The sequence below is a fragment of the Podarcis pityusensis genome (genome assembly GCF_964106645.2).
Source record: "Podarcis pityusensis genome assembly, chromosome: 1".
Taxonomy (NCBI): Eukaryota; Metazoa; Chordata; class Lepidosauria; order Squamata; family Lacertidae; genus Podarcis; species Podarcis pityusensis.
Genome location: NC_138028.1, coordinates 100746628 through 100762290, shown reverse-complemented (window position 1 = coordinate 100762290; position 15663 = coordinate 100746628).

The window sequence follows — 15663 nt, the reverse complement described above, 5'->3', positions numbered from 1 at the left end:
TCAACAGTACATAGAAATGTGACTGCACCCTTCAGTCTCCATTAGAAGAGTCTCACACTCCTCCCCTGTACTTCCAGTACAGGTCATATGACACACTGAGCTAACATCCGGTGCTCAGTACAGAGAATAGGCTCCACCTTTTCCCCAACAGTACATCTGCAAAACCACAATATGCTGTTTTGCATTCCAGCCATCTGGAGCTGGCTTTTGCCTTGGTGCTTTTTCCTGACATCCTCCCCCAAAAGCATCAATTGGCAAAACATGATCCAGAGAAGAGAACAAACAGTTGTTATACATATAACAGTCCCCTGTTGTTTCAGTTCCACCCTTGGAACTCCCCACCACTGGTTCTACCAGTGTACCTCTCTGGTTGTCTGGCTTCCAAGGAATGAGTGCTTCTGCATTACCTTGGCTAGCTACTCTCTGTTGTGTCTTTGTCTCTGACTTAGACACTGCTTTAACCTGCTTTGAGTTGTTAACAATAGCAACACATGCAACAGCTAAGTTAGCAAACTCTTTTGAGTACCTCTTTGGTGGTACACCCTTTGTAACTCTCTCAGACCTGCGTATGAGGTTCTGATCCTCTGTGCTCACTGGTTCAATCTTTGGACTCTGTTGAGAACCAGTAGCAATCAGTGGTTCTTCCTTCACCTGTGAAGGTCTATCCATTGTGTGAGATTTCCTCTCAATGACTGTTACAACTGAACTCTCTGAGCTATCACTGTCATCGTCAGTACCACTGTAATCTGTGACATCAGAAAAATCATCAACATCATCTGAATCGTTTCCTGTGGGAAATGTGTGTTCTACAACCCGCTCTTGCTCTGGAGCACTCTCTAGGAACTTTGTGAGAATCACCTGACCAGATTCAGACAAAATTACTCTGTAGAGACCCTTTTCATATCCCACAAAAATGCCTCTGACATTCTTTACTCCACCTGGAGCTTCTGTTCTCACATGAGACCCGAAAACCTTAAAATAGGCAACAGAAGGTTTTCTATTGAACAGCTTCTCAAAAGGAGAACATCCCAACTCTGTTGAGACCTTTCTCAACCACACATGAAGATAGGACGCTAGCGATTCGGCCCAATATTCATGTGGCAAATGTGAACTCAGCAATTGCGCATTCATCCCCTTTTGCAATTCTTTGTTCACTCTAACACAGACCCCCCTGTTCCACGCTTCTTGCGAAACTGCAACTTTGTGGTCTATCTCTTCTCCATCCAGGAACTTCTGAAACTTCTGTAACAGAAAAATTTGCTTCTCATCTGTGAAAAGACAATCAATGTTAGCATCATGCATATTTTTAACCTTGTCACAAAACTCCCGAAACTTTTCTAAAGTTTCTTGCGGTTTCTCCATCATATAAACCCAAGAATAATTAGTGAAACAATCCACACACAAAAGGTAATATTTTGCACTGCCTCTAGATGGTTCTAGAGGACCAATCACATCAGCATACACCCGCTGAAATGCTCTGTCGACCTTTTTGGTCAGCTTCCTGGTGCTCACACTGGTCACACCTGCAAGAGAGATTTCGTTAGAAACAGAAGAATTACATTTCATGTAATTACTTTGATCAAAAGTCAACAAATACAGTCCATCTTTCTCTTTGGCAGTAAGAAACAGTTCTCCATCTTTGTAGATCTTGCTGCTTTTAGCATCATAGGACAGTTTCAGTCCTTTCTTTGCAATCTGCGACACGCTCAGCAGATTAAATCTCAGTTCTGGAACCAGGTAAACATCACTTATAGTCAGGTTCAGACTCTCAAGATACACAGTTCCAATTCCGGTCGCTTCCAACTCTTGACCGTTGGCCTGTTTCACAGCGAAGCTTTGCTTCTTCAACGTTGAAAACAGTTGTCTGTGCGGGCACATATGAACCGTCGTGCCCGTGTCAATTATGAACGAGTTCCCAACATCTGGCGTGGTCCCTTTCGCCATCATAGCCTTTGCAGGTTTCACCTGGCACTTGGAACGGCTTTTGCCTGACGCCTCAGGCTTCGTAGAGCTGCTCTTTGCTCCTCTTGACTGGCGCGGCTTCTTACAGTTTTGCTGTAGATGCCCAGTCTGTCCACAATTGTAGCATCGGACAGCACTCAATGCTACTCCATGCTCTCCAGTAGCATCAGCAGTGGGGAGATTCGAACTCTGTTCTACCCTCCCCCTGTCAGCAACACCCATTGCACCTTGTTCAGGAACACCAACAGTTCCAACAGCCACAGTTCCTGCACTCTCCCCTCTGGGGTCAAAGCTCTCCTCAGCTTTTGTTGAGCTCTTAGGAACTTGGCCAGCATCATCTTGGCTCACCCCTTCTGGGGTAGTTATCCATCCAGACCCTGATGAATAACTGTCTCTGGTCAGGGGAGATGAGTTAGGCAAGTCTCCCCCTTCTTGGCATCCATTTTGAATCCAAGCCTCTCTCACTTTCAAACAAGCTGTAAAATCCAACAGTTGTTTTTTTCTTTCTCACGCAGCAAACTGCAAGTTGTTTACGGTCTTTTGCACCTGGCAGCTAAACTCAGGCTGCTATTGAAAGTCCCTTCCAAGGGCACGTAAACTTTGTAGCCAAAACACTCTCTGGTTTTGTTTCGCTTTTCTCAAGCTTCATAATCACAGTCCAGCCCCTTTGCCAGTAACTTTCCATCTTTCCGTTACCTAGCAACAATGCATTTCAATAGGACAGTTTATCAACCACAAGAATTTGTGGAATGCAGGCTTCAGCCTTCAAGCTGCAGGCCTCTTCCTCCTGGAGCTTTTGTTTTCTTTGAAACGCAGCTCCGTGAACCAGTGAATTAATCAGACTGCGTTCACACTTTTAGCCCGAAATGCAGCATACCTTGAACTTTGTTGCTCTGGAAAACACCTCTTCTTTCCACCAGCTGTCTGTTGAGCCTCTGGCTTCTTTCAGACGCTTCTCTTCCTCCTTGGAGCAGAGGAGGACAATCCACCAGCCTCTCATGCAGATGTCCGATGAATCGCAACCATCCTCTGCTACCATATGTCAGTATCTTCAGCTCACAGGCAGAGGTACCTGGCCTCCCCCGAGGCAATTGAGCAAGATACTGGATGACCTCTCCGCTGCTTCTCCCGGCAGGCTAGGTCATAAACCGGCGATTTCCCTCATTAGATGTGAGGAAAACACACCCTCTGCTTCTCTCTGCTTCTCTCCCTCCCTGCATTCTCCCCAGGGAGGGGATATGAGACAGACAGGAGTCCTTTCTACATGTTTTATTCCTGTCACTCAACAGTACATAGAAATGTGACTGCACCCTTCAGTCTCCATTAGAAGAGTCTCACACTCCTCCCCTGTACTTCCAGTACAGGTCATATGACACACTGAGCTAACATCCGGTGCTCAGTACAGAGAATAGGCTCCACCTTTTCCCCAACAGTACATCTGCAAAACCACAATATGCTGTTTTGCATTCCAGCCATCTGGAGCTGGCTTTTGCCTTGGTGCTTTTTCCTGACACTCCCCACATCCTTGCCCTTTCCTTTCGGTGTTGGAAAGCCAGGTAAGCAACACTGTCCCACCTGCCCACTGCTATTGAGCTATATTGTGGTATGTAGTTTCCTGCTGTGGTGTGACCATGTCTTGATCCCAAGAAGTGTTGGGCCAGATGTGACTCTATGACTGTTATCTCAGCGTGTAAACCATATCTTTAGAAGTCTTTTTACATGATTGTTGTGCTCACAGCACAGGGACAAAAATGATCCTATTATATCTTTGTTTAAAATTTCTCCAAAGATTTAATAGGATCATTATTGTCTATTTTGAGTACAACAATTTAAGCTGTTAATGTATGAAAAGCTAATTTACAAAAAAAGGATTAACGATCAGTTCGACCTGATAGAAGTAGAGATATTACAGCTGATTGTTGACAGTACAATCGACTGTTACTTTCCGCCATTTCCATTAAAAACTGTGGTGGGAAAAACACACATTTCCCCTATCAAGTTGGATGTTGCAACTTTAAATATCTTGTTTCTTATGCCTGCCTGATTTTTCTATCACAAAACTATTTAGTGTGCTATAATATTAAAGTTCAGCCTTATTTTTATTTTATGTATTTATGGGTGAGGCTTTCTGTATCTTGCCCTACATCCTAGTATCTCTGGACAGGTCACAATAAAATCACTAAAACAACAGAGCTTCTGCTTAAAATATTCCATACAAAATACAAAAACAAAAACAAAACACCCCACAGCATATCAGTAATTTTATTGGGCCTGTTTGTCCCATACAAAAGCACAGAGAAGTACTTTGTCCATATCTACACTATACATTTAAAGTGCTGTGATTTCACTTTAAAGAGTCATGGCTTTGATTTCCAGAATGATTTAACAATACGACTCCCTTCATGGAGGGTATTGTTTTGTTTGTTATTACGTTATGTATTTTTGTGTTTTCATATTGTAAACCGCCCTGCAATCCTCGGATGAAGGGAAGTAAATAAATCTAATAAAATAAAATAAAATAAAATAAATAAAACACCTTCTAATTATTGTAGGCTTATGAAGGGAACAGGGGCCTCTGAACAACAACCTTTAACAAACTACAGTTACAAGGATTAACAAACTACAGTTGCAAGGATTCTTCAGAATGACTGTCTGAAGTGGTATGCTAGTGCTTAGAATGTATGGTGTGAATGTGGGGTTAGTTTGGTTTTGATTTGTGGAGTAGGCCCTTGAGCAATGAGTTGCACACAATAGTGGTAGGTTTCTTAGGCTGTGCTGGGGCACTGTGGGAAATGTGATATAGCTGGGTCCAATTCTGAGGGCTGTGGCATAGCAAGGGCAACACTTTGCAAAATGAAATCTTTAAATTCTTCTCACTGCAAATGTGTGATTGAATTGCAAGATGCTTGCTTTAAAAATGATCAGCAATTTTATTTTATTTTTTGCTACACTGGGCCTTAATTCTCTGTAATAATAAATTAATAATGACAGATAATTACCAAACAAGAAAACACAGTTTAAATGTACAAAAACATTTTGCAAAACGGTGACACCCACAACAATATATATACTGTATGTAAACATACAACTTTTCTCATTCTTCAAAATTACTTGTAATAAATAAATAATAAATTACTTGTAAGAAAGGAGATTCCACCTAAACATTAGGAAGAACTTCCTGACAGTAAGAGCTGTTTGACAGTGGAATTTGCTGCCAAGGAGTGTGGTGGAGTCTCCTTCTTTGGAGGTCTTTAAGCAGAGGCTTGACAACTATATGTCAGGAGTGCTCTGATGGTGTTTCCTGCTTGGCAGGGGGTTGGACTCGATGGCCCTTGTGGTCTCTTCCAACTCTATGATTCTATGATTCTATGAAATATTGAGGGCGGCGGGGGGAGGCAAGGTGTCAAATCTTCAGTCTCCAGCTTGATGCTCCAAGCAACCCTAGCAGCTCAGAATATTCAAAATATCTTCAGTTGTGGTAGTTGAAGATGCCTTGAAACAGTGAGGAGCAAGGCGGAGGGGTGGGGCAGGACAGAAACCATAGATGGAAATAAATGTTAGTTTCTTATACTGATGCTAGTTATATCTTTAATTTTTTTCAATTGGAGGGGAAAGTACAGACAAAAGTGAAGTGCAAGCTCAAACCTGCCTTGGAAAATTGGAGGATGTATTTGGACAGGGCCTCCTCTGACTTTAACCCCTGCTTTACCCTTCATTTCCCCATTTCCAGCTTTCCAACTTATCATCTGACTATCATATTAGAACTATAAGTTATACACGCAAACTCACACCTTCCTACTTATGAAGATAAAGGACCTGCAGGCTGGAACACAAATGAGACATGCTAATTTAGTTTGTCCTATTTGCATAGTGCCTAATTTGCATACCCCCTTCAGCCTCCAGATCACTGGAGGCTTCCCTGTCTACAACAATGGTTTCCCTGTCTACAACTAGAAAAATATGATGCAACATGTTTTAGGCGTGAAATATTTTAAGAGCTAAAATCAAATTTGTGGGTGCTAGCCAGAGATTCTGCATGATTGTATTCCTGCACAATAATCAATTTGGCAAATCTATCATCTATCTATCTATCTATCTATCTATCTATCTATCATCTATCTATCTATCTATCTATCTATCTACTGCCTGCGTTCCGGAAATACAACTCTAGAAGAACCCTGGATTATGTCATTATTCAGTGTTCACTCACAGTGCCTATGGAATACCAGCTGAATGAGAAATGACAGTGGGAGAGAGTGCTATTGCCCTCATGCTGTAATTGTGGGCTTCCTGGAAGCATCTGGTTGGTCACTGTGGAGGGAACAGATGCTAAACTTGGTATGCCTTTTTCGTGGCCAGCAGAGCTCTTCCTATGCCTGTTGTTTTGCTAAAATAATAATAATAGTGGGTTGGAACATGCTAAGTCTATGTTATGCACTAGGAAAGAATTAAGTGATCAACAAAAGCTTATCCAATGCTAAAAGTTTGCACTAGTGCAAATATAAATTGTTCTAATCTTCCTGGAATTGAAGCATTGCCAACTGAGCTTAAGCAGTTAACTCCAACTTTACTATAGAAATTCTAGCAACAAAGCCTAAAATCCTGCCTTTTACAGATGGCTGCTAGGGAGCTGCGCTGTCCTGGCTGCTCTTGTGCACTTTTCCTGGGCTGCCTGCCATCCATACCACTCACCTGGACCAGCCACTCGCTTGCTTGCATGCATGCATGCCTGACTTGCTGACCTGCTGTACTGCTGTCATGCGACAGATCATATGGCTGCCTATTGGCAGCCACACAAATTGCAGCATGTCAACATTCCTATATAAAGTAACATATACAGAGAAAACACAAATAACATAAAAAGCAAGAGCAACAATTGATCCTGCATCACAGTTCTAGAAAACACACCGGCAGTTTCCACTCCAATTCAGAAAACTAAGGTTGTTAGTTTTCTGTCTGTCCAAAATCAAACTACAGTTATGTTTTTTCTGCCTCTCTGTAATTTTCCCAAGCTGTTATGGGTGTTACATTCCCAAGGCGAGAGAGAGAGAGAGAGAGAGAGAGAGAGAGAGAGAGAGAGAGAGAGATTCCAGGACATAAAGAAACAGTAAATCCTTTTAATACATCTCCAATTGACCACCAAGTTTGTCAGGGGGAACCATGGTGATAGGTCCCCTGAACTAATCAAGGGAGACAACTTCATTAAAAATATATTGCAGGGATACTCTTCCCCTTCAAAAAATATATGTGTTGAATATATGTTGAAAGGCTCTTTGATGGCAAGAACTTTTAATAGCGGGAAAGCAATCTGTCTAACTCATGAATGATACCAATTTAAAGCATTTAATGAAAACATATGATGAAGACAACTTATTACCTGCTAGGAGCAATGACATTTTCCTTGATATCCACAAAAAGGTCTTCTTTAAATAGCACTAGCTTATTGACATATCTGGCAGTAAGGTTAGTCTAATATCACAGTGAGTGTCTAGAGATACTCATTTCATATTTCTTCATCTACATTGTGCAGACTATTTTTTAACAGAAAACATAAACACACAAATAGTTGTGTGGCAAGGCCCTGAACCCTCCCCCTTTGTTGGAATAAAGACACTTGACACCAGTATTTTAGGTAAATGGGCTAAAAAAGGCCACAACTTTATTGGTTACAGAATGTGAGTGGTATTGGCTTAGGCATTGGAACCGAACTGACTATATCTGACTCCTGCCCGCCTGCAGGAAGTCTCAGAAGGGCTAACCACCAGTAGGGGGAGCCCCATTGATGCAAATCAAGTCGAGCTCCCCCAGGGTCACCGATAGGGGTTGTGTCATGGCCCTAGCCCCCGCCTGTGCTTCGGATGGGGCCACTCCCCCCCCCCAGATTCCTTTAACAGAATACCCTTGAAATAGGAGGGCTAGGTGATGGACACTACCTCACCTCACCTCCAACCGAATACCCCAATGCCTAACCGCCAAACCTTACAAAGTTGTGACAATTTGCTATGAGGTAGGCGAAAAACCAAATGGCTGGTGCCAATTTGCCAAGTGGAAAAAATTCCTACCAGGCCCTTTTTACAGGCGACCAACCGAGGTCCATAGCAAGGTCAAAGGATTAAGAGCCTAACCTTAGGGAGGGAGAACTGCGTGAGCAGGAACCAGACGGGCGACTTCCCACCCGCAGGTTTCGTAAATGGAGCACGCCATGCCCCCTGGCTGACCAGATTGGTCGGCCTAGGGTGTGATGTGCTAGGGATTCCATATGATGCGGGCGCTAGCCACACACCCACGTAAGGGGCGAGTTCACTTCGAGCCCGCAACGCCATTTCCCTAGGGAACAGAAATGGCTATATCCAGTCTCATCCTGATAATCCTGTTGTAAGTTTTGCCTAAAGTTGTTGTAGCCTTCAAACTGTATTGACGAGTGTGTATGTTTTTTCATGAAAAATCTGGGTGTCAGCTGAACCCTGTTACAGTGGTACCTCAGGTTAAGAACTTAATTCGTTCTGGAGGTCTGTTCTTAACCTGAAACTGTTCTTAACCTGAAGCACCACTTTAGCTAATGGGGCCTCCTGCTGCCGCTGTGCCGCCGGAGCACGATTTCTGTTCTCATCCTGAAGCAAAGTTCTTAACCCGAAGCACTATTTCTGGGTTAGCGGAGTCTGTAGCCTGAAGCGTATGTAACCTGAGGTACCACTGTACTGTAAACGTTGTTAATTATTTTGTTGTAAATCATGATGAATATTATAATTTACTTCAGATACTAATAAAGTTTTTGCACAGTTTCTCTTGGCAATGTTTATTCATATACAAAAATGGATTTTTGTGTGTGCTGAGTCCGTATCTGAGTATGTTTCCTATTCTACTCTTTGGTTCGCCTTTAGAAAAAATTGAGAAGCATTTGAGAAATATTGAGTGGAAAATCTCAGGGTGCATTCACATATTTGCATGACATTTGCAGTTATAACTTGATAGCTGATGACAGAAGAGTCAAACATCATTATGTGTATTGAGTAATCGAAAATGAAACAATTGTCTATTATTACCATGCGGGCATTGGTACAACAATGGAAGCCAAGCTGGGAGGTAATCAGACTGTCAGGGTTGTCTGTTACCCCACACTTAATGGCCATTGCTTAGCTTTATCTGTGCATGTCACAAGCCAATTGCAGATCAATACTGCAGCTGTCACAGTAGGACCTGGTTTCTGAAGCTGAGGGCATCTTCCTTCTACAGAAAGGAGGGTAAGGTCCAAGATAGAATCCCTCCTCCCCTGAGCCAGGGACTATGTAGCTAGGAAAGGCTTCTCTTAGAATCACAGCCAGATCCAAATACACACAATCCTCTCCACAGCTCCCAGATATCTTGATTCCCTACTGACTAAAGAAACTCCAGCCGCTGTGCAAACCCTATAACACTCCTATTTCCCAGACTGCTTGACACTGTGTTTAGAGTGTAGGAGCTTTGCAGCAAATATGGTGTTTCCCAGATGTTCTGAATTAGAACTTCTATCATATCCAGGTTGGGGAATGCTGCAGAAACAGCAAATGGCAGAGGAGAAAGATGAATACAACAAATACGGTAATGAGATTCACAGCATATGGATGACGTTGTGAACAGCTTTCTCCCTAGTATATAAAAGCCTCAGCTTCTAGAAAACAACTGCTAATGAAACAGCTCCTTTACTGGTCATAGCTCCCAGATCCTGGTCCGAGTTTAACCAACACTGAATTGCTTTTGCGAAATTAATCTGTGGCTGAATCTGGGCATATATTAAAAAAACCCCGCTGTGAAAATGCTTTTTAAAAAGTTTTAAAATATATATTGAATTTGCCATTAGCTCACCATTGCCATCTAGTGTCATGTTTGTATAATGCACTTAAAACACACATATAATGTTGTATTTTCAGCTGTACAGCTGAGTCCTGTGTCTCACAGGGAACCCCAGCTGATGAAGTGTCTGAGCAAGTTGGGCATATATGGTAAGGGAGGGTAAGTAACACCAGTTTATTTACTTATTTAATTAAAACAGCCCAGACGAATGATGTCACAGTAAGGTCACTGTGTGCTAGCAGTCAAATCATACAAGTACTTATAACTCTGGAGCTAAATTCTAAGGGTAGGAAAGATGTAGAAAAGCTAATGTTCAGCACACTTTTTAAGGTGTATTATTGCCAGTAAGAAAACAAAAATAAAGCAGGTTAGCTTTTTTCAGTAGTGTTACTAAGTCAGTGTAATCAGGACTCTCTTTAAAGAAGAAAGAAAGACCATCTCCCAGGAGGATGGTGTAGAACTGATGGGGGAGGTGTAGAACTAGGCATTGTGACTGCATGAGCAAAGAATAATAATTCACAGAGGCCAAAGCACCACAGGTCAACATACAAGGGTCAAAGACACTTGAAGAGAGAAAATGTGTACAAGCTTTTATACACTAATTCTAGGAGCCTCCGAACCAAGATGGTTGAACTGGAGTGCTTGGTCTTAGAGGATGGCGTTGATAAAGTGGGCATAGCAGAAATCCGCTGATACAGAGAGAACCAGTGGGATATGGTTATATCAAGATGTAAGTTATGTAGGAAGGACAGACTGGAAATGGTATAGCGTTGCTCTGAATATCAAAGGGGGCATTGAGTCCAGGAAGCTAGAAACCCCCAAAGTGGCAGACACCTCCACAGAATCATGGATTGTGATACACTCATCTTCATTAAGGGGTTTCAAGGAGAGACTGTATGGTCACAAGGCACTGTCATGATGGATTCTTGTTTAAAATGGATCACCATTGATATCACTTCCAACTCCATCATTAGTTGCGAAGTTGCATCACTGAGGCAATTCTAGCGCTGAATAGATTTACGCCTGCATAGATTGTAATCTGTCGAGCCAAATACAGTCCCCTGGATCTCTTCTGCAGCCTAGTTAGCTGCTTGATGCCTCCACATGATTCCCTCCCCCCCCCCCAAATGGCAGCAAAAACAAGATGTTTGAGTTCCCAATGGTTTGCTTCTGACTTGGTGGCTCACAACTCATAATCACTTCAATTGCTTGGTGTTTTGTTGTTGTTTTTTTTAAATAATTTTTATTAACCGACCAATCAAATCAAATCAAATCACATCACATAAATTCCGAATTACAAAGCTGAATTTTAAATTTTTGTTGAGGGGACCCATATTTCAAGTTTCGAAGGGGGATTCCGATCATCTTCTTGCTACTGTGATCATATCCAAATCAGTCCAAATAAAGTTCATAATTCTATCCAGTCTTATCTTGCTGTTTCCACATCTCATCTTATTCGTACATTTTTTCTTTTTCTTTATGATCTCTTCTGATAATCTCTTTAAGCAGATAAACACCAATTATATCCTGTGTGGATTTTTCCGTTCGACCAATCCTCATATCGTGATGGTTTCCATATATCATCACTTTCATAAATAACATCGCTCTTTCCATCATTAATCTCAGGATCTGTCGTTTTTGAGTCCCACTGAGGCGTCTCACCCACAGTATAAAAACAGCTCTTTTCCTCCTCCCAGACTCAAGTCCTCCGCCAGAGCTTACCAATATGGCGACGGTATTTTTAACTGCGTCATTCCAGAGCTCTTAAACTTTCCACGCTCTTCTTAAAACATGCTTTGGTTAGAAAAATTATCTCCACACAGATGTAAATCCACAGCTTAAGTCATTAAAGCGGCATTTCTGACTTGTGGGGGGGGGGTCTTGTTTTATCACATAGAGGAAAGAAAGAAAGGTTTTTTCCCCATCCCCCATCAGTCCCTTTGCCATACCGAGTCTTAGCTGTCTTCTCATGATTGATTCTTGTTCCTCCGACTCTTCTTGTTTATCAGAGAACTCTTCAGTTAGCAGTCTTTACTCCCCCTCCTTCCTTGAAATATGTGCATTCGCTTCTTCCTAATTGTTCCTTTTGAAGTTCTTGCAGCTAGCGGCGTGGATCAGAGACGGCGTCCAGGAGCGCCGAGATCCACAGGGGGGCATTCTGCCTAGTGCCCCCATCCCCTCAAATTCGGGGGTGGTATAGGGCACAGCAGGCACGGGCAGCCCCCCCCCACAATCCTGGGGGGGTAGGGAGGCTATTTACTCCCATCACAGCCTCCTAATTACCCCCTGTGGGTCGGAGAGATGTTATTGTCAGCCATCTTCCGATGCGCCCCTAGTGGCCCCTAATTGCTTGGTGTTTTGTGAAGATTTTGTCAACCAACTCAGATGTTTCCTTACAACAGGAATTGGGAATATATGGCACTACATATGTTGTTGGACTGCAACTCCCACCCTCCCTGATCATGGACCATACCTGCTGAGGCTGATGGGAATTGGAGTTCAACAATATCTGGGTAGCCACAGGTTTTTCCACCCCTCCCTTAGCTTGGAAGTTCATTGCATCAAACACAGAGTCTCCAGAACTGCAGACTGATTTTTAATGTGTATTAAATATCCATGAAAAGAGATAAGATATGAACTAGTATATTTCCCTGTTCTGTCCCCCTTAGCCTCTCTTTCTGTAGGATACTTTTGTGCCAACGAAGTCTGCAGAAACAAAGATTTCGCCAAACAATGTGACATGCAACATAAGGTATGCAATATATATATTTGAAGCTCAACATCAAAAAAATGAAGATCATGGCCACTGGTCCCATCACCTCCTGGCAAATAGAAGGGGAAGAAATTGAGACAGTGAGAGATTTTACTTTCTTGGGCTCCATGATCACTGCAGATGGTGACAGCAGCCACGAAATTAAAAGACGCCTGCTTCTTGGGAGAAAAGCAATGACAAACCTAGACAGCATCTTAAAAAGCAGAGACATCACCTTGCCAACAAAGGTCCGTATCGTTAAAGCTATGGTTTTCCCAATAGTGATGTGTGGAAGTGAGAGCTGGACTATAAAGAAGGCTGATCGCTGAAGAATTGATGCTTTTGAATTATGGTGTTGGAGGAGACTCTTGAGAGTCCCATGGACTGCAAGAAGACCAAACCTCTCCATTCTTAAGGAAATCAGCCCTGAGTGCTCACTGGAAGGACAGATCCTGAAGCTGAGGCTCCAATACTTTGGCCACCTCATGAGAAGAGAAGACTCCCTGGAACAGACCCTGATGTTGGGAAAGATGGAAGGCACAAGGAGAAGGGGACGACAGAGGATGAGATGGTTGGATAGTGTTCTCGAAGCTACCAGCATGAGTTTGACCAAACTGCGGGAGGCAGTGGAAGACAGGAGTGCCTGGTGTGCTCTGGTCCATGGGGTCATGAAGAGTCGGACATGACTAAACAACAACATATATATGACAGTGATGTGGTCCCCCCCATATTTCCCAGTTAAGCACATCTGCTTTGTATATGCTTGTAGTTTAGTTAGTATTTTTAAATAAACATTTTATTTTGAGCACAGAGCAAATTTGCAGTAACTTCACAAAAGCTGGCATTCCCCACCCCCACCCCACAATGCCTGCAAGGCACAGGTGTGTATCAGTTCTCCTGAAGTTGGTGGAATTTTGTTAACAGACCTATTTTTATTTGTTGAGGGACTTATGACTCTCTTTTGAATGGGGAAAAAAATATTTACAAAGCAGCTTCCCCGGAAGCAACAAGTTAATGATATTTGCCCTTATCCGGAGCAGGAGAGCCTTGCACTAAGGAATAGGTATAAACAATCCATTTTATAGTTTCTCTTGACCAAAGTTAGCCTTGGTCAAAATGGCTCATGCAGCAGCTAAACACTGAAGCTGCCTGAGGTTCATTAATATAAAGTCCCTCTGGCATTTGTTGCTGCTGTACAAATTTTAGACAGAGTTGCCAAATTGGATTGATATGGACTGAGCTGGAATGCAGCTATGTAATGACTTCAGGCCAAAAGAAGGTATAGCCAAAAGCACTCTGTAGAGATACAATATCAGGGCAGGCATGGAATCATTGCTGAGGACAGGGCAAGAGACAAATCAGATCCATCTTAGGAAATTCAGTAGGGATGCAGAACTTAAAGAGCCGTTCAGAGTCATGGCCCTGGACAAGAGTCAGAGCGGGACAAGTTGTCTGGGTGTCATTCCTCAGCCAGGGGATTCCTTGTTAGAGGACAACCTGAAGTGCCTGCTTCTGAGAGAAGCCCAGGCCGAGATAGACTGAGGGGCGAAGATGAGTCAGGACTCTCAGACAAGGCTGCTGAGAGAGCCTGTGCAGTCAGAAATCTGTGGTCAGACATCCAAGTAAATATTCACATCTTTCAAAATATCTCTGGCCCAGACCTTTCTGTTATCTACTACAACATGTCTAGCTGTCTATTTCTGAGCCAATAGATATAACGACCTCAGCTGCAAAATGAGATGAACCTTGTGGACAGCATGTGATCAAAATGCTTCAAACGCCGGGTCGGCTGTGCTGTTGTTGCAAAAGCTGACTCTTCCAAGGAGCCTTGACTTGGAGAGAAGCAATGGGTTTACTGAATGCTGCTCCATTGAACACAATGGGATGTGCTTCCAAATAAACATGCAAAGGATTAGTTTGCAAACCTGGAATAGCTCCCAGTAAGCACAGGAAAAAGTTATAGGATAGTAACCTTAAGGCAGTTACAGAACCTGAGTTGATCTTCAGCAGTGTTACATCCCACCCCCCGCCTGCCCAAATCTTACGGCAATAACAGTTTAAATGCACTACAAAAGATAAATACATAGAAAATTGATTTCTGTAGCTTAAATGTTTGGAAGGCAATTGCAGCTTAATTTGTAGCTCCATAGCTCTCTGAGGGAGGGGGAGCCTTAAAATATATTCAGATTGAAAAGTGGTAATGAGACACTTGCCACATTTTCATATGTGCACAATTCCTAAAGTGACTGCTATTTTAAAAAACACTACATATGTGTGCTTTTTATTTAGTTAGTAATTACTATCACACAATATGCACATTTTCCACCATAGACTTGGTTATCACTTTCTTTCCTCTTCCAGGTATTTTTTTTTCAAGAAGTTCAGAGCAGTTCTTGAAATATGGCACAAAACTCCTCAGTCTTTGTAGGAAAAGATTATATGAGATAATAGCTTAACCTTTGGAAAGTCCAGTGTTCAGATGCATTCTCCATAATTTAGTGCCTTGTGGGGAGGGATTAGATTTATTATTTCCTCAGTGGCATGCTAAATATGGGGATCCTTAAACTCTGCACAGAATGAACATTATGTGGCCAAATGTTCCAGGCCTAGTAGCTATTTCAAAACTCATTCAACCCATTAGGAGATTCTCTTGACTACATTGTGCTAAGCTTTGTGTATGACCCATGAAACACCAATAAGAGGATAGTGCAGAAGGTACTTGCAGGGGGGGCTAAGGCTCAAATGTCACATTATATATAATTGCAAGCTAAAAAGAACAGCCTGCCTGCAATTTCCAACTTGAGATTGACAGCAAAGACCCATTCTTCTCTTCTGGGTTTCCACCCCCAGATGAACTCCCCCCCCCAAAAAAAGCAAAATTGTTTGTGTTTTCCTGTGGCAGTATGAGTGTTTTCCTATAATGACAAGTTTTTTCTGGGTACCACATAGACTTCTGTGTCTTTCGTGGAAAGTTCTGAAGAAAGCTGGGCGGTCCCTTTGCACGAGTTGGCCCCATTTATCTGTCAATCCTATTGCCTGAGAAGTATGTCTTCTGAATGCAAGGTGGCATAGCAGAACATCCAAGGCACTGATCAGACTCAGACCAGCTTTGCTTCAGT